Below are 19,915 nucleotides of genomic sequence, written 5' to 3' on the forward strand. Positions count from 1 at the left end.
TTTCTAAAATATATTCATCTTTGTTATAATTTTTGCCTCGTCGAGCTCACCTTAACTAGTTTCTGTAAAACGTTTTCACTTCACAATTGCTCTTTCAATTAGGAGTGGCGTTGCTTATAAACTGGAATGTGAGGGCGACGGCGCCTGAGGTTTAGTTACTGGTGAGGAAAATTTGGTGAGGGTGAGTGAGGTCAATAAAGTCTATGCTTCGTGAGGTGAGGATGAGTGAGGGCGCAGGAAAATGCCTACCTATATGCCTGCCACTGCTTTGAACCAGTGAGCCCATTGGAGGCTTATGTGTTTGTGTCGTTCATGTTAGTAGCCTCCCTCGGCTAATTCTCGTTGTTTACGTTACAAGACATCGCCTGTTGGAGGCTTACGTGTCTGTGTCATCCATGCAGTAGACTGCCTCTTATAATTCTGTTTTGTTGTTTACGTCGTACGCAAGCAAGTACACTGTCAGCGCCGCACTTACGTCGTACTCAAGAAAGCAGTCTTTTCCGACGGTTTTTCCGAGTGGATGAACCAATCACATCATACTGACTGCTCGTAGCAGACGACACCGACCCTGTACCCGGGACCCGATGCCGAATTGAAGATACCGTTCGTTATCGTTATTATTTGGAGTTGGCGCGCTCCAAACTGTTCCACTAGGCTGTGATTTCAAAGAAACGACACTACTGCTCATCACGCGAAAGCTCGTGACGAATCACAACGAATCGCATACATGCACTTATCGCGCGGTACGGAATAACGAATAGTTGAGCATCACGCCCCTGGTGCACCTTCGATGGGCTGCCGCCGAGAGCACGAGAGCGTTGAACATGAGAGAACTGATGTTCTGAGGCTGGAACAACATAGAAAGGACAAATACATACAAAGCCTCAAATTGCCTAAGAAATTCACGATGAAAGATGGAAGTCACTGAACGTCGTATGATTGTGTGTATGAATGAGAAAAATGTAAGAGTGAAAGGGGGATGAGTGAGAGAGTGGTTGCTCTGTCCCTTCAGTTGACGCACCCTTGGAAGTCGCTGGGGAGGTGTGTTAGCTTAGCCCAATTGGTGGAGCCCTGGACCGGCAATCCTGAAGATGTGGGTTCGTCCTACAGCTGGCTAACCTTTTCAGTGACTTCCATCTTTCATCTTTCATCATGAGAGCGTTGTTACGGTTGCGCTATATATTAATGTTGCGCTATATTCTCCGCTATAAAAAATTTCTTTTTTTAAAACTTAGTCCTTGTGTTCTGGGCATGATACTTTCTTCCAGCTTTCACTGTACTTCTTTCTGCATTCCACCATTTTTATTATTTCAGGTTAAAGTTGCCGTATTTTCGCCAAAGTTGCATCTTCACGTATTTTTTTCTCATATTATTGTGTTTAGCCTCTCAACGAAATTTGTTTGGCTTGTAGTATCCATACGTATCTCAATGTTAAAAATAGTTTTCTCTCTTTACTTCTAGCGATGTAGTCCAGAAAAAATGGGAAACTTTGCTTCTCGAAGCATTTTTCGCACCCCTTTAGGATACCATATGGCGAGTACCCAGAATATTTCCGTCCCTGAGATAGGCAGATGGACACTTCTCCCATACCGCGGCGTGAAAACAATTGCGATATCTCTATAATTTTGATGGCGGCATGCGTAGACTGCAGGGGTGGTCAGGGGCTGAACCCGTAGCTTTAAACAGAAACTTAGGGACAACTATTATGCGATGACAGCTAAAACATTTCTTTTAGTGGTTTTCCCCAAGCAATGAATCCGTACGAATTTTTATAACAAAATCGACAAGGGTCTAGCAGAGTTGTGCCTAACTCGTTACAAGTAACTCGTTACTTGGTAACGGTTACTTTTTTTGGTAACGAAGTAACGATTGTTACTTTTTAAAAAATGGTAATAGTAACGGAATCAGTTACAAAAATTGATAACTCGTTACTGACGTTACTCGTTCCTCTTCTTCAGCGCGGGGGAGCACATTTCGGCACTCATTGTGGGGTAACATCTCATTACGGCCCGAGTCTCATTACGGCCGAAGTCTCATTACGGCCGAAAGTCTCATTACGGCCGAAAATCCTTTAATCCCCAAGTGTCTCGTTATGGCCAAAGTCTCAATACGGCCGAAGGTAGTCTCATTACGGCCGAAGATGTCTCATAACGGCCAAAAAAGAAAAAAGAAGCATCCACCATAGCAGCTCTGTATATACTGTGTTTTATGCTTCCCAAAATGTGTCCGAGGCGGTGTGCCCCCACGGCTTGTGTCACACACAATGGTTCATGCACACAATATTGCGACAGTGTTTCATGCATCCCTCGTGAAAAATGTTTTTATTGTCATATGTGTCACACGATATTTGTATGTGTTACGCCATTTTCTCTCAGTATTCAAGCAACATCCTACTCGTTGGTTCTGCGAGCAAACTGTGTGTGTGTGTGTTCTGAAAAGTACTCCACAAGGGAGCCCACTGGGAGCTCCAGGAGTCACATGACCTATGACCATGATCTTCTCCCCCACTAGCTGCCTTCTACAATTTACGTCCACCTGAAATTTACAAAAAAGTACATAAGCCACTGAACAAAATGACATATGCTCTTGTTTGATGATGACTATAAGACATATGCTGTCAAGCAGCAAACTTTTTTTTTCATATATCCGAAACATATTCAAGAATTATGGACAACAATGACAATTACGTCATAATAATGCAGCTGCATAGCCAGGAAACTATTTCAGGAGGTGTTTTATGAGGCTTGACATTGGGTGGAGGAGTCCCCCTCGTCAGTGCTTTATCCAGACCCCCCTAACTTTTTTGCCTGTGCACCCCCTACAGGGGGTGCCCTTGCGATTTCAGCTTCAGATACGTCTGTAATGATATGTTAAGCTGTAATGACGTAACTATTTCAACAATTTTTTCCAACACCCTTCTCGTGCTTGGGATTCTGGATAAACCACTACCCCTTGTTCATTTTCGTGGGGCACTACATTAGAGCTTATGCCACTGCACTGATGTCACAATGTTAAAAGTGTGTGTCACTCTGGGCATTCGGAATTCCTCTAAGCTACAATATGTAAATTCAGAATATCCGAAGGGTACACATCAGATGTTACCTGCAGGCTTCATGCTGAAACGCGTGTACGCAAAACACTTCCGCCGTGGTGGGCGACGCCGTTAGTGTAATCATACACGCAAGACAATTGCGGGCACATGGAGTAGTGGCAGCAACCTGAAAACGATACATTTTCTTGTTACATATGAGTAATCAAAAACATACATTCCCACATGTTTCGTTTTGTCGTTTGTAGGAAGCGCTAGTAAGGGAACAGCACTTGGTTGGTCACATGCAAGCCACAATGCGAGAGGTGCCGATATTTCGATTACGCGATCAAAAATTAAAAGTCTAGAACCATGCACACTTCCCCATGCAACTAGTTCCCCAGCATCGTGAGACATGACACCCATGACATTACACCATGTATTCACGTATAGTGTAATGATATGCAGGAATGAAAAAGATGCCAACATACCTGTAATCCAGTGTCCCATAAGTTTGATTCGATTTTTTGGCAGCTACCATGAAGAGCAAATGCACGATTCACAAGTTTCGTTTCGTCATTTTCATTGTTGATTTCGCAAGCGTCGAGCAATCCCACGTGACCTCCTTTGGATCAGTGAAAAGTGAAAATTACTCGCGTCATGAACATATATGTTCATCTCAGCGCAAATCACGTTTTGCATGCTATTGAAGGAGGGGGGATCAATACTCTTCCTTTCGTGTTTTGATATCTTGTTGTTTTGCTACTCTCACTTCGGAGTTCGGATGGTGTCTAGCAACGTTGCGTACCTCGTTTCTTGTGTGTGTGAGCGAGTGGTTGCTGTTTACGATGTGTTCATATATCGCTTTGTAGTGCTGTAATGTGCAAATTAGCGGACTTTATAGCGGCTCTCTATTTTCCGTCGTTGTCTTTCGAGCAGCGCCTGTTGTTCCGGTAAAAATCGAGTTGAATGAATCGCCACAGCCCCAACGTACATCGCGCAGTGTTGACCAAGACCAAGTCAAGCAGGAATTCTGGTGAGTAATGCTTTCGTAGATTGCCTGTCTTAGTAGTGTGCTGTCCACACATAGTTGGATTCTCATAAGAGTAATTTAAATTAATCAAAACAGCTGAAGTGCCTGTAATAGATGTAACTCGGTATCCGTTCGTAGGTTTGCGCCGTTTCTAGTTGGTTGCGCGTTTAGGAACAACAAATTTATTCGAAGACGATAGGATACCGATAATGCATCACCGTACAGCAGCATTTACTCGTATCATTGCGAGCCGTATTTCATTTGTTAAAATTTGTCGTCGTATTTCTTCAAAAATAAAAGCGCAAGTCGGCGTACTGGAATTGATCTCCAAGAACTGCTTACGTCGAACGTCTGCAAATGTTGTACTTATGAGCCTTCGCGCACAAAGCATATCTGATTAGAATAAATACTTCAAGAGGAAATCATTCAAATACATTGCTATTTATAGCTGGTTTTCCATTCCAGGCATGGTATCTGGCTGCACGAAGGATTCCGAAAAAGAAAAACAACAACATGGCTAATAGGATGTTGCTGCCCAGGGAGTCCTGGCGAAGAGATGAGCTGTTAAGATCATAATAAGGTTCTGTTGTGAAGTGAGAAATTTTGTAGTAGTGCACGAATGTTAATTCGTGCACTACTTTTATAAAAAAGAAACCTGAAATGGAAAGTTATGCATGCATCATTTCATGAATTGTAATGTATTACTATTTGATATTCACATGTTTCCATTAAGGGAATGAACTACTGAACCTATATTCATATCATGGTCATGCTCTGTGTTTACCTGGAAGTCACATTTTTAAGGCTTGTCATTCTTTTGTCTAAATGAATATTTATGTTAACCTTGTATGAAATAGCAGACACGTATCAACACGTGTGCAGCTTGTGCACATTAAAACGAGCCATGTAGAGACAAATGCTTGTTGTTATTTTTTTTTTAATATTCTAGCCTATTCATGGTTGCTCATCGCTTCTTGCAGGTTTACTCATTCCAGAAGCAAGAATTGTATCATTGTAAGGCGAATGGAAATAAACTGACATCGACTGAGATAGGTGCTCTGTCATGGCCAATGACTGTAGGATGGCTGCAAAAGCATCACAACAAAGCCAATATTCATCTAGCTCTCTACAAGTAGCTAACTCCACATAGTAGCCTGCTTCACAGCCTACACTACCTTGTGGGAGTACACATTACACAATATGTTGCATTGTGCTGTGGTATGATAACATACCGTTTGTCTCGCAATATGTGTATATAAATATGATAAGGGCCCTAAGGGCACAGTGCATGGCTTATACCCTGCTGAATATATATCCATACCTGGCTGCGACATTGCATATCAATGCAGGTTACAATACACATTTTGACATTTGGCCGTTATGAGACATCTTCGGCCGTAATGAGACTGCCTTCGGCCGTATTGAGACTTTGGCCGTAATGAGACAATTGGGGATTAAAGGATTATCGGCCGTATTGAGACATCGGCCGTAATGAGACTTCGGCCGTAATGAGATACAATCCATTGTGGCGCAATGCATGCAGATTTGACCTGCGTGACGTGTGACTCAAAGTATTATTGCAGTCCCTCGCCGGATATGTTGTTGTCATTTCTCTTACAAGAGATAAACTGATGTTCTGAGGCTGGAACAACATAGAAGGGACAGATACAAACAAAGATGTGGGTTCGATCCCTACAGCTGGCTAACCTTTTCAGTGACTTTCATCTTTCATCGTTCATTTCTCTTGTTTCCATAATCTCCGACCATCACTCCTTCCCAAGAATGGCCACCAATTGTGCTATGTTTTCGTAATCTCCGATCACCCCCACTTCCGAAACAAGGGAGAAGGTCCAGGCAAACTGATATAGACTCATGGTAACGGGCGGAGAGACACGGAACACGAAGGACGAACGACAAATTTCGAGTATCTGCTTCTTCTGAAGTGCAATTCCACATTAATAAAGTGTTGAAGGCAAGTGATGGCATGTTCGTTGGCTCCTTTAACTATGCTGCGGTAACGTAAAAGAAACTCGTTACCTGTGAGTAACGAGAACTCGTTACTTTTGTATGTTGGGAACGAGTAACGTATTTAGTTACTTTTTCCTGAAGTAGCGGGTAACGGTATTTAGTTTTTTTTTTTTTTCGGTAATGGGCACAAGTCTGGTCGAGCGTCACCTCTGGGACGTTTGGCATGGAATGACCCACCCTGATAAATTTTGCCAACACACGTTAAGCGCACACTAAGCACGACAAGTCTGGGCAAGCATTCTTGTCTGTGATTCACCACTCTGCTGAAACCGCTAAAGAAAGAAAGAATGAAAAAGCATTGACTGAAACCAATATATATTGACTTATACTGTAATAACTGATTTATGATCTATATATAAGTCCGCTCTTACCTACATCACTGTAACCTACATAACTAGCGCATTTTCATTTGTGTTCTTCGTTACTCTGGAATGTATTCCATGGAAGAGGAATGGAAGAGTTAGTAGAACGATATATTAAAACTAGTTTCCACTGTGAGACCACTTTCTGTACGTGTTTCATAACTATACTACGAGGGGCGTTCAAGTTCTCGTTACTCAAGTTCTCGAGTTCTCGTTACTCACAGGTAACGAGTTACTTTTACGTTACCACCGCATAGTTAAAGGAGCCAACAAACATGCCGTCACTTGTCTTCAACTCTTTATTAATGAGAAATTGCACTTCAAAAGAAGCTGATCGCCACACGTGGCAACGTGATTAGTGACCCTCCGTTTTGTCTTGTTCCCCCTCTGTGTCGCGTCTTGGGTATATAGTCTGGGTTATTGTAATAAACCTTTTGCTGAGTCTTAAAATTTGTCGTCCGTCCTTCGTGTTCCGTGTCTCTCGGCCCCTTACCATGATTCTATATCAGCTTGCCTGGACCTTCTCCCTTATTTCCTAAGTGGGGGTGATAAGAGATAATGAAAACACAAGAAAAAACACCGGTTTTCGTGCCACCGATCACCAACGGTTCCCCAAAACACACGAGGGGTTGCGTCATAATTTAGGGCGCACAGAAGCTTAGTAAAGACAAGAAAAGGCTAGAAGTCGAAACGCGGTTTTTGTAGCCATAGCACAATTGGTGCCCATTCTAGGGAAGGAGTGATAGTCGGAGATTACGGAAACAAGAGAAAAGACAACAACACATGCAGCGAGGGACTGCAAATACTATGAGTCACACATGGTCGGGGTCACGCAGGTCAGATATGCACGCATTGCGCCACACGGAGTGCCCAAATGTGCTCCCCCACGCTGAACAAAAGGAACGAGTAACGTCGGTAACGAGTTACCAATTCTTGTAACTGATTTCGTTACTTCGTTACCAAAAAAGTAACCGTTACCAAGTAACGAGTTACTTGTAACGAGTTAGGCACAACTCTGGGAACGCCTTCAGTGGCCCGAAGAGATGGAAATCGCTGGGGGCGAGGTCTGGACTGTAAGGTAGATGCGGCAGCAACTCCCAGCCAAGTTCCTGTAAGGTGCGTGTCGTGAAATGCGCGGTATGCGGGCGTGCATTGCCCTGTAGGAGGAGGACTCCTTTGGTGATGAGGCCCGGCCGCTTTTGCTTCAGCGCCTTATGCACATCCCTGAGAACCTGGCAGTAATATGCACTATTCATGGTGGTACCACTGGGCAGAAAATCAACATGAACAACGCCAGCCTTGTCCCAGAAAACCGTGGGAAAACGTTGGATGTTCTCAGGAACTCTGACACTGGGCTCTGAGCCGCCCCGACCGGGATCATCGTGCACTGATGTACGGTCGTCTCGGAACCGTTTGCACCACTCAAACGCTTTGCTGCGGCTAAGTATATCGTGGCCATACTTAGCCTGAAGTCTTCTGTGAATTTCAGATGACTTTACGCCTTCATTCACGAGAAACTTCAATTCGCCTTTCGATGTGCGTGCTCACCTCGTTGTCGGCCATCTTGTTCAGCATGTGTCCTCTGTATTGCACAAACTTTGGACCACCACGTGGTGAACGCGGAGGCCTGTCGCGTGTGAAAATGACGAAAAAGAAGTAGCGCGAGCCATTTGTACACTCAGGAGACAGAAAGTCCCGGTTTGACTTGAACACCCCTCGTATTTTGTGAAGTCAAATATAAATATCAAAGTCGTCGTGCATCAAATACATAATGCTGAATTCGAGACGCCGCAATGGGCAACACGGCTCGGAAAGATCGCAGTACACAGACAACGGCGTAACGAATATTTCATCACGTGCTAGAAGTGCAGGCTGTTTGAACGGGACATTGAGTCTACGCAGCACCAACTGATCTGTCAGCCGTAACCATGTTTACCAGTATGTGCAACGCAGCAATTTGAAATTACGACTGGGCCTACGGTTGTCGTGTTCTGAGTTACACTGACTCCGTACATATGAGCACTCTCGTCAAGCTTAAAGGTCAGCTCCGGAGATACCTTGACTTCTTGAAACTGTAACAATATTCTGGAAGCCCATATCGAACTGTGTCTGAAAGCACCCTTCATTTCCACAAAACAGCCCCATATTTTAAATAATCGTAAATTAACCATTTCGAAACAGACATGGGGGCCGCCATTTTTATGACGGCAGCTTTTCACGCCGTCTATATCGCCGACGTAAGTGATATCAGTGTTCTTCAAGACTTCCCTCCCTCTCTACGGAGCATACGGGAATGTAAACACAGGCGATGGTGGCTGGCAGGGAGCGTCTGCTCGATCGACGTAGGCTTCTTGATCGCATCGTTTTTTTAATATTTGGGATGATCTGCCAATGCTAAAACACGCTGTTGATACCACTTGTGCAGTTAGGATTCGTGCAACTATGCTGTCGCGTTCCGGCCAGCGGCAGACTGGCTAAGAACGAAATGAACGTCACGTATATTGTCAACGGAACTGTGCTACGCCTACATACGAAAGACATTTTTATTCGCATTGTAGGTGTCTTTGATAAAGTAAGTCAATTCATCGCTTAATTGAAGACTTCACTCTCTTATAGTTACGGCTCACCACTGCTGCATCACTTGCGCATATCTTTCTCACTCTCGAATACCTGGCGTTTGACGTTACAGGAGCAGTAATCGCATTTCTTGGCATTATAACCGGGTGAACGAGTTGTGTTTTGCAACGCCATGTTATCGTATACACACTGCAGGTACTACGTACGTAAGAATTAGGCTTGAATGACAACCTTAGTGTAGATTCGCGATGAACGTATTTGCCGAAATTTTACACTGTCGAGAGAGCAAGCACCAGATACAAGAACAAGATACTTACATGAGGGCATACGTGGCTTATGAGAGCTGAACAGAAAAAGAAAGGAAGGAAAAAATAAACGAATACAAAAATACACTGCACAGTATAAGGACACCATGCAAGTGTAATTATCAGGGATATCTTGCACCTTATTTCGGCTGGTTTACTAGTGCAGTGCAGCCATGAGCCATCACATTAATCAACCACAAAAAAAGAAAGAAAGAAAGAAAAAAAAAAGAGAAAAGAAATGAAGATGAGTTGCTTCCATATGTGAAAGACACCAGTATTACATTTGGATCTGCATGCTGGTTTCAGGAGCCGATTTACTTCTTGAATCAATGCACATCTCCACACATTCCACAGATACTGTAATTTTACACGTAACACTGAATAGACCATAATTTTATTGAATACACAGAGATCATAAAACTATCTGACTCCCCCCATAATCCCTCGCAACAGGTAAACAAGCACACTGCAAGATGGACAGAACACAGGTGTCAGTTCAGGTGTTCTGTGGTAAGTCTTAGGTGCAGAATCAGGTCATTCCCCACAAACCAGTGAAAGGGGTTGCAACACCACCATCCCACATGAACTGTGGGATTCCACCCCCTCGATCCCACTTGGGGTAGAACCCAACCGGTCTCCTACCGAAACCACCGCACCGAGAGACACAGACACAAATTAATCAATACCTCGTTTATTGTCCCACAGGACGTTCACTTACGCCATAGTGGTGCAATCTTCCTTCTCGGTCGTTCGCTCACACTCCGTCTGTCTTCCGGCCGCTGAGCCAGCTGAGCATTGCCTTATCAAGGCTCTCCTCCAACATGCGCGCCCTCTCTGGGCGTGTAACTTAATTCCGACAACATGTGCGCCCTCTCTGGGCCCCGGCCGTGGAGCGCGACTCCACACTCTCCCCCCCTACAAGTCCGGGGAATCGAGGATAGCGTCGTCCGGTGGGCTTCTTGGAGGACCGGCGAGGAGACCTGGCTGGTAGCGTCGAAGGAGGTTTACAGCTGCGGCGATATCCTCGGGACCCAGCGTCGAGGGTGTGATGGCTCTGTCCCTAAGAAGGTGACTCTGGTGCAGAGCGCCAGCTCGGTGGGTGGGTGGGTGGATCTCCGGGATCCAACACAATTGGCATAAGCGAGCCAGCTCCTCAGGAGTGTGGACAGCGGGAGGTTCTGTGGGGTACCTCTCCTGTAGGGTGAATCCTCGGAAAGGTTCGGGTGTCGAGTCGAGGGGGTCTCCCCTCAGGGGCCGGCTCTGGTCGCGCCAGCGTCTTCGAGAGGCGTAGCTGATCGTAACGACGCCGACCTGTGTCGTCCAAGTGGCAACGTGGTGCTGTGCGGGAGGACCACCATGTGGAGCAGGGGCTGGGCGTTGTGGGGGCCTGTCCGTTCTCCCATTGCGAGGACGTCGACGAGGCAGACGATAGGGCTGTCGTCCGATATGTTTTCCTCGTGTTCTGCAAGAGTAAAGGAGGAAGGGTTATCTCGGCTGCTTACGTGGGCGAAGGTTATAACGGGTAATCCCGGGAACCCCGCCCTGGGCAGTAGTCTCTTCGGGGGATGGTTGACCGGCCCTAGGGGGACTTGAGGGAGAGCGGGCTTGCGATGCTCGATCGTGGTCCTCCTCCCGCCTGCCGTTGTCCGAGATGCGTTGGCTGAAGGTCTTGAGGTCTTGTACGTGGACAGGGCCCGTTTCTTCGTTGTCGCTGCAACGCTCGAGCCTGTAAGTGACCGGAGTTAGCTGTGCGCTTACCCGATAAGGACCGTCCCATCGATCAGCGAGAGAGGCAGCAAAGCCTTTCGCTGCATCGCTAAGGGGATGTGTTCGCCTCAGTACCAGATCTCCAACGCGGTAAGTGACCTGGCGCCGACCTTTGTTGTACTGGAGGGACTGCTCCAGTCTTGCGACCTCAAGACTCTCTCGTGCCAAACGAATGGCAGTCGAAATTCTATCGCGAAGATCATTAGCATACTTCGCGTACGAACGACTAGGCTGTGCGTGCCGTGTTCGCAACGTGTTTTCGAGGGGGAACACAATTTCCCGTCCGAAATTCAAATAAGCCGGGGTAAAGCCTGTCGACCTATTTTCCGTAGTACGAGTGGCAAAGCCAAGCTCCGTAAGACGGGCGTCCCAATCTTTATGCCTTTCGGTAAAAGATACCAACATCATCTTGATGTTGCGATTAACCCGCTCAGTTATGTTCGCCTGAGGGTGATAAGGGGACGTCTTTACGTGACGTATGCTCAACGCAGAGCAACTATCGACAAACACCTTACTTGTAAAGTACGAGGCGTTATCCGTGATGAGCTGGTCCGGGAATCCAAACCGGGAAAAAACGTCCAGCAGTCTGTCCCAGATCCGAGCGGACACCAACTTCCGCAGCGGGTAAAGCTCAACCCACTTCGTGAAGTGATCTGTAACAACTAACAGATACTGGTTACCACGGGGACTTCTGGGATAAGGACCCATTACGTCACATGCGACTATCTGCCAAGGTTTCTGGCTAACAATCGGTTGCAGCAAGCCGGGAGGCTGCCCTCCACGCGGCTTAGACTTCTGACATATCGGACAGCTGCGTGTATACCGCAAAACATCCTGTCTCATGCCTGGCCAAGTCGCGATACGACACAACTTAGAATAAGTCTTGCTGCCGCTACCGTGACCCGACAATGCAGAATCATGGAAGTATTTGAGGAATGACTTACGTAGCTTCCTTGGAACTACGATCCGAAAGGGGCTATCACCAACCTCCTCGTCGTCCGCCTGGGGAATGTACCGGACCAGGAGACCATCCTCGCTCAGCTGATAGGAGTCGTACCTCTCCTCAGCGTCTTCCGTGCCTTGCAGGTTTGCTGTTTCCAGCCACCTTGACACACGCTGACAAAGGCCGTCGGTCCTCTGCGCTTCCAGGATGTCGTTCCTGCTTACAATCTGTCCCCACGAGAGCTCCTCCTCCGTGACGGTCTTGTTAACCGCGGCCACAAGCTCCTGCGGAATAACGACGTCCTCAAGGGGCAACGGTGCTCGAGATAGCGCGTCTGCCACCTTATTTGAGGTTCCCTTCCGGTATTCCACCGAGAAGTCATATCGCTGCAACGTTAAACTCCAACGTGCGAGCCGTCCGGCTGGGTTTTTCAACCGCTTTAACCAGGACAGTGCCTGATGGTCAGTTTGAATAGTAAATTTCGCACCATCCAAATACATGTCGAACTTATGTAGTGCGAACATGATTGCTAGGCACTCCTTCTCCGTCACGCTGTAATTGCGTTCGGGAGGCGTCAGCGTACGGCTTGCAAATGCCACGGGCTGGAGTTCACCGTGATGCTCTTGTAACAAGACTGCACCAAGGCCGTAATCGCTCGCATCTGTTTGAAGTACAAATGGGCGATTGAGGTCCGGGAGATACAAGCGGGTAGTTTCCGCAATCGCTTTAGCGAGAGAGGTAAACGCCTGTTCCTGCGCTTGTCCCCACGACCATCGTGCTCCCTTCCGCAAAAGCCAAGTTAGCGGTTGCGTTAGGTCTGCGCATCGCGGTATAAACTGTCTATAAAAGCCAATCATACCAAGGAAGCGCTGCAAGCTTTTCACATCCGTCGGGCGGGGATACTCAAGGATAGCTTTTAGCTTGTCCTCGTTCGGCCTGACCGTGCCGGACTCCACCTTGAACCCGAGGAGATCGATGCTGTTGGCAGCCAACTGCATCTTCCGGGGATTGACAGTCAATCCTGCAGCCTGCATGCGTCCTAACACCACTTTCAAATGAGAAAGGTGTTCCTGGAATGTACGTGAAAAAATTACTACGTCATCCATGTACGCCATAGCGAAATTGTATTTCGCATCGCCAAGCACCTCGTCCATCACTCGCTGAAAACTAGCGGGAGAATTAGACAGTCCAAAGGGCAGTCGGACAAATTCAAATAATCCCCTGTGACAGGTAAATGCTGTTTTCTCAACATCATCCGGTGCTATCGGAATCTGCAGGAATCCTCTACTGCAGTCCAAAGTTGTAAACACGTGGGCGGATCCCAACGAATACATGATCGAGTCTATCGAGGGAAAAGGGTACGAATCTCTTACCGTCACCTCGTTCAGTCGGCGGTAATCCACGCACAACCTTGCGGTTCCATCCTTTTTCGGCGCAAGAACCACCGGAAAAGCCCAAGGGCTGCGAGAAGGTCTCACAGCACCGGTCTCGATCATTTCATCCAGCGCAGCATCGAGGAGCTTGCGCTTATGCACACTCAAAGGCCGAGGATTACATCGCCAGGGCCTTGCGTCGCCGGTTTCTATGCGGTGCTCCAATGCATGGGTTAGACCTGGTCTCTCTGTGAACATACAGGAGAATGGCCGCAATGCTTTAGCGAGCATGCGTCGCTGGTCTGGGCTTCCTGGAAATCGTTTCAGGACGTCCTCCAGAACAGCGGGTACGACCGTCGCTGTTAGGTGTTCTGCTCCGGAAAATAGCTCAACGGACGTAGATTGTCCAGCTCCGGGATCCTGGGTCTCCTCACCAGTCCGGTTCTGCTCCGTTTCCGGCGTCGTCCACTCCATGAAGGGGTAGAAGGTAGTACCGCTTGCATGCTGGTAGCCTCCGCGACGTAAGTCCAGGACGAGTCCCATCCGGATAATGAAGTCGCGTCCCAGGATCATTAGTCCCGCCAATCCGGGCAGGTAGATGAAGCGTTGTCTGACACGTTGTCCGTCGACGGTCAAAGTGAGACGTACTGCTCCTCCGGCTGGTACGACTGCATCTGATGCGAGCCTTAGGCAGGTCCTGGTTGTCCGTACGGAAATGTTCCGCTCCCGGCACCAATCGTGGATGGTGTCACCTATCAGGGATACAGCCGCTCCAGTGTCCACCAAAGCCGCAACGTCCTTACTCAGAACGCGCGCCACGATAAACGGTCCGATGTTGCATATGTCATCCTGCGCTCGACATGCGAGCGGGACCAAGGCCACTACGTTATCAGACAAGATAGCATGGTTAGAATTCGCTTGCTTCTTATCGACATTTTCAGCAGCCGACGACAGAACTGAGTCATTCCCAATTACCGCCGCCGGCGTCCCGGGTTTCCCTGCGGGGGTCGTCTGGGGGTGGTAGTGGTCTGCTGCGGGCAATTACGACGAAAATGACCGCGTTCACCGCAACCGTAACAACGGGGTTGTGTTCCTGCGTTATTACTTGCTCTAGAGTCGCGCCTGTCCTGCCGTGGTGCATGACGTGCATCACCGACTTCGCGCTCGCGCGGCTCTGCTCGTGCCGACATCGCTCGGTTCCTTTGCTCATATGCAAATGGATCCAAAGAACGGTAAACTGGCCCGGCGGACGAACCGCCGTGTGTTCCAACAGTCCCACGGGGGTTTAGTTCCGCGTCTAACGACTGTCTCGGCCCGTTCCATGCGCAGCTAGGCTCCAGCGTTTGTTCCGGCCTAGGCGGTGGGCGGTACTGCAATTCCGCCAACAAATCTGCTTGGATGACACGGGCTTCTTTAGCGAGGTCATCGAGCGAAGAAAAGCTTCGCCCCCGCAAATAAGGCTTAAAACGAGGGTGACATTGGCGAATAGCGCGAGCCACCTTCTCGCTTTCCGTCGCGAGCGGTTCAGCTCTGCGGTACAGCTCTTGGATTGCCCGGGTATATTCCAACAGGCTCTCCTCCGCGTGCTGCGTTCGAGTCATGAGTTCCTCGCGCATACGCGTTGCATAATCCGGGGGCAAAAATTCCTCCCGAAACAGCCGCTGAAATTCGGTCATAGACGGAAATGCGGGTTGAGACCGGCGCCACACAGCAGCTGAGCTTACCAATGCAGCGGGTAGTATCCGGCGCAGGACGGCTTCGTCGGTTGCTCCCACGGCTGTCTGGTAAGCCTCCACGTCCGCGAGAAAATCTTCGACGGACTTGGCGTCGCTGTAGCCCGAAAATGTCGGTATCGTCAGGTTCAGGCGTAGCGGGGGTTCCGAGGACGGCTGGGCGGCGGACGTGCTGCTGGGGAGCTGCTGCGACAATAAAGCGCAGAGAGCTGTCATCTGCCGAAGCAGGTCCTCCGCTACTGGCGGGTCGTCCTCGTAGACGGGCTCGAGAGGGGGCCTCTTGGGCGGCATGGCCAGCAAACGCACACTCCCGAACTACAAATAAACAGCAAAAGCGACAGCGAGCAAAGGGCACGAGCGACAAATGCTACTAACAACACTCCGAATGCAGTAGCTGTCAGTGCCTCCCGGGCGTGCGGCGAGACCGGTCGAGCCCCACGTGTGGGCGCCAATTTGTGGGATTCCACCCCCTCGATCCCACTTGGGGTAGAACCCAACCGGTCTCCTACCGAAACCACCGCACCGAGAGACACAGACACAAATTAATCAATACCTCGTTTATTGTCCCACAGGACGTTCACTTACGCCATAGTGGTGCAATCTTCCTTCTCGGTCGTTCGCTCACACTCCGTCTGTCTTCCGGCCGCTGAGCATTGCCTTATCAAGGCTCTCCTCCAACATGCGCGCCCTCTCTGGGCGTGTAACTTAATTCCGACAACATGTGCGCGCCCTCTCTGGGCGTGTAACTTAATTCCGACAACATGTGCGCCCTCTCTGGGCCCCGGCCGTGGAGCGCGACTCCACAGAACATAAAAGCTTCTTCGTACCAATGTGTGTTTTACAAACCAAGGTTGGAATAGAGTGTAGAAAATGGGCACCTTGAATAGCAAAACTCAAGCAGCTCTGACGTCACAGACCTCAGGGCTATCAGTGGAATTGGCTGTATTTCTGAGGTCCTTGACATTCGTGCGTTAGTCAGGCATCTGTTCGAGAGCTTTTATCTCAAGAAGTATGACACATGAAAAAAACCACATGAAAAAAAAAACAAAAAAAACAGATTGATCAGCATTATGGAGCGCAATGCATGATGCACCCATGATGTAACAAACCACGTCTATGAAAGCGTCTCAACCCCTTTGATTTTTCCCTGGCACTTCATGTAGTAAAAATGGCTAAGGAACATGGAGTACCATTTACTGTGTGCTCCAAAATCTTGTGTTTGTTTCCCCATCACCTACGCTTCTACAGAAGCCACCGATTAATGGCGAATGAAATGCCAAAAACTAAACATCCTAGGTATGCGACTGTTTGTACATGTTCGCCGAAGCCCTTCTGCTGTCGACTTGCATTTAATGCCTTGCAGAGTTGTTAGCGTTTACTCATTCACTGTAACTCTTGCGGTGAGCCCCCCTTGTGTAGTCTCTTCCTTCTATTCGGGGGCTCATGAACAGCTATCGTCCCCAGAGATCGAGCAGAGCACCAGTAAGCCCCTGGACATAACCTGACATGAAAATTAGCATTATTAGAATTCCTAAAACAGACAGAACAGGCTTGTGCAGTAAAGAAGCAATGCAATTCTCTGTTTCAGTAGTTTTCTCACACACATTCCTTTTGTGTAGATACAATATGTGGCACACAGATAAGGTGCAAGTGATACATGACCTACTTACTATGACATAATTTGATACATGACCGAGTAACAGCACTGAGACAAGGAAACTTTTAGTGCACACAATGGCGGGATGTCCTTCAGAAGGGGAAGTACACCCACTATCTCCTCCAACACTTCGAATGTTCCAGTTCCTGTAAGTGAGGAATGCAGGACAGTTGCTTAGTAATCGCTGCTAGCTTGAAATACTGTAAATCACCTTCGTGGGGCCAAAGCAGCTTCCCAATGTCTTGATGTGCACATCTTGCATGGTGACTTCGATGCTCATGAATATGTGAAGCAACGTTATGATCCAAATATCCATGACATGCCAGAGTATCATGAGCCATTTTACCGGTACATGTTCACGATACTGTGGCACCATTATTGTAGCACCAGACGTTGCTTCACCAGTGCTGCTGTATGTACCTCTTTCCTGGGGCCTGAGAAAGGAGAAGCAGAAATTATAATGATACCTGTTAAGGCTAATATTGTTAGGAAAAGTGCAAAAAAGCATCTGCATATTTAAGAGCTACAAAATGTGATCAACAATGTTGACAGCATAGCTTGCCCCCAGCTATACCCCTTCTAATAGGAAATATGTTGTCAACCAATGGACAGCATACATATGTGTTATGACTGTGTGCTACAAAGCAAATATGGCCCTCTTGCAATGTGCCATGTGTCAAAACGATGATTCACAGGTAGATGAGCCTTTCTCATGACTTCACCTATTTCTGCTAATCTGTGACGAGCATGCTGATGGTCATCCCTTACTTCAAGGTACTCAGTTGCTGGAGTCAACTTCATTAGTATAGAAGGACAGAATGGAATTTCTGGCACGTAATAACTTTACATTACAACTTGAATACACGGCACTCACAGACACAGCCCGGCTTTTAAAGAGGAACAACAATATGCTACCATGTATGCAGGATATGGTGTGGTCCCATGGTTGGGAAAAGGCTGAATGTGATCACACAGAAGTCCAGACAGACACAGAGTGTCTCAAAACAGGAACCCCTAAGTTGTTGCTGATTTCACCTGCTGTGACTGTTTTGTCTTCCCTGTGCCCAAGCTCAGACTTCTCCAAACTCATGTAATTTCTCAACCAGCTTCTCTGAGAAACTGCGTAGTTTTACATACAACCGCGGATTATAGGGTTTAGCAGTCCCATATTTGTCGTTCACATGTTTACATTGTATGCAAGCCATAGTGCAAGTTCGTGCGGACACTTACCCGCAACTTTGGTTCTTTGTTGCTATCCTCTCCTCTTTGTTGTTGTCGAACGAGGCAGGTGCCGCATCCCTTTCCAGCGACTTTTACAGTCCAAATCGGCCGTCAAGTGAACGACCTCGTAACATTCTGATGCAAAATGCTTCGTGCACACACGACAGTTGCCTTGATAAGTTCAGAGCACTCAACTACTGGTTTCGTACCACTCAATCACGCACAATATCAACTGGGTACCTGGCACGAAACATCTTTCTTAGTAGCGTACCTCGTACTGCGAGAAGCACGGCATTCTCACAATTCACTCACGCTGCATCTCTCACAAAGTGACAACTTAGATGAGGTGCCCACACGTACACGACTCTCGATTTCGCTTTCAGCCTTACGAGTTGTGATTGCTGGCGATTGCGAAACTGCGAGCCAGCAAACAAGCCAAGAGGAGCCAAAGCGAAAGCTGAGCGTGACGTCAGCTGTTCAAGCGGACGATCGGACGGCAAACCAAAAAACAGATTTCGCAGTAAATACAGGGTATTCGCCGAAACTATTTTGGAAGTACATTCAGTAGGCATCAACCTTTGTGCCTGCGAGTTTTTGTTGTAATCCGTGGCAGTGAGTTTCCTCCGGAGCTGACCTTTAATGCCTTTTTTTTTTCTGTAATTACAACTTAGGAAGAAGTCGCATAACAGATCAGTTAGAATTCTGGAAGCCGCGGCGTACAATGCAGCCGGCTCACCAACCCAGTTGCGAACAGTTCCGCCGCGGAGTGGCGTCGAAGGCAAAGCGTCGGGCTGCCCTCTGGTGAAGTGCATGGAGCCTATATAGTCTGTGTCATTGTAATAAACCTTTTGCTGAGCCTGAGAATTTGTCGTCCTTCGTTCGTGTTCTGTGTCTCTCGGCCGCATACCATGAGTCTATATAAGCTTGCCTGCACCTTCTTCCTTCTTTCCGAAGTGGGGGTGATCGGAGATTATGAAAACACAAGGAAAGACACCGGTTTTCGTGCCACCGATCACGAACGGTTCCCGAAAACAGACGAGGGGCTGCGTCATAATTTAGGGCGCTCAGAAGCTTAGCAAAGACAAGAAAAGGCTAGAAGTCGAAACGCGTTTTTTGTAGCCATAGCACAATTTGTGTACAATTCTTGAGAATGAGTGATGGTCGGAGATTACGGAAACAAGAGAAAAGAAGACAAGGTCCTTCGTTTAAGACGATTCAGCACGTCAACAACACATCCAGCAAGGGACTGCAATAATACTTTGAGTCCACTTGGTCGTGGGTCATGCAGGTCAAATCTGCACGCATTGCGCCACACGGAGTGTCGAAATGTGCTCCCCCGCGCTGAAGAAAGGGAACGAGTAACGTCAGTATCGAGTTACCAATTTTTGTAACTGAATCCGTTGCTATTACAATTTTTTAAAAACTAACTGAATCGTTACTTCGTTACCAAAAAAAGTAACCGTTACCAAGTAACGAGTTACTTGTAACGAGTTAGGCGCAACTCTGCAGTCAAGAACTGATTGGAGTGATCGTTTTCAAGTAAAGTGGGCATACCGCAAAGCCATGTGTCCTTCTGCCGATGGGGAAAGGGTGGCGAAATCACTTTTCATCAGTTTCCGCGCAACGCACAACGAAGAAATCGTTTAATCACTGCAGTTCAACAGATTCCCTGACATCGCCTTTGTGAGATTCCCTCGCGGTACTTGTGTACAAATAAACAACGCTAACATGATTCTGTGCACGGTAGCAACTTAACGCTGTTTTCAGAAACGCCGCGATCAAACAGATCGCCTGAGGTGAAGATAAACAGAGGTGAAGAGAAACAGATCGCCTGAGGCTTCCAGTTATTTATACGCCTGCACAGTATCAGCAGTGAACTGGCTCGGCG

The 19,915-nt window shown here is 47.7% G+C and overlaps 1 long non-coding RNA gene across 1 annotated transcript; it reads right to left on the reverse strand.

Moving 5' to 3' along the window:
- Window positions 1-2,422: 2,422 nt before the first annotated feature.
- LOC135397757 (uncharacterized) lies at window positions 2,423-3,598 on the reverse strand. The gene is made up of 3 exons (XR_010423724.1): window positions 3,520-3,598; window positions 3,103-3,218; window positions 2,423-2,535 (listed from the first exon to the last, which is right to left on the reverse strand). It is a non-coding gene; the product is annotated as an uncharacterized LOC135397757 (long non-coding RNA).
- Window positions 3,599-19,915: the final 16,317 nt, after the last annotated feature.

Source organism: Ornithodoros turicata, chromosome 6 (genome assembly GCF_037126465.1).
Source record: "Ornithodoros turicata isolate Travis chromosome 6, ASM3712646v1, whole genome shotgun sequence".
Classification (NCBI taxonomy): domain Eukaryota; kingdom Metazoa; phylum Arthropoda; class Arachnida; order Ixodida; family Argasidae; genus Ornithodoros; species Ornithodoros turicata.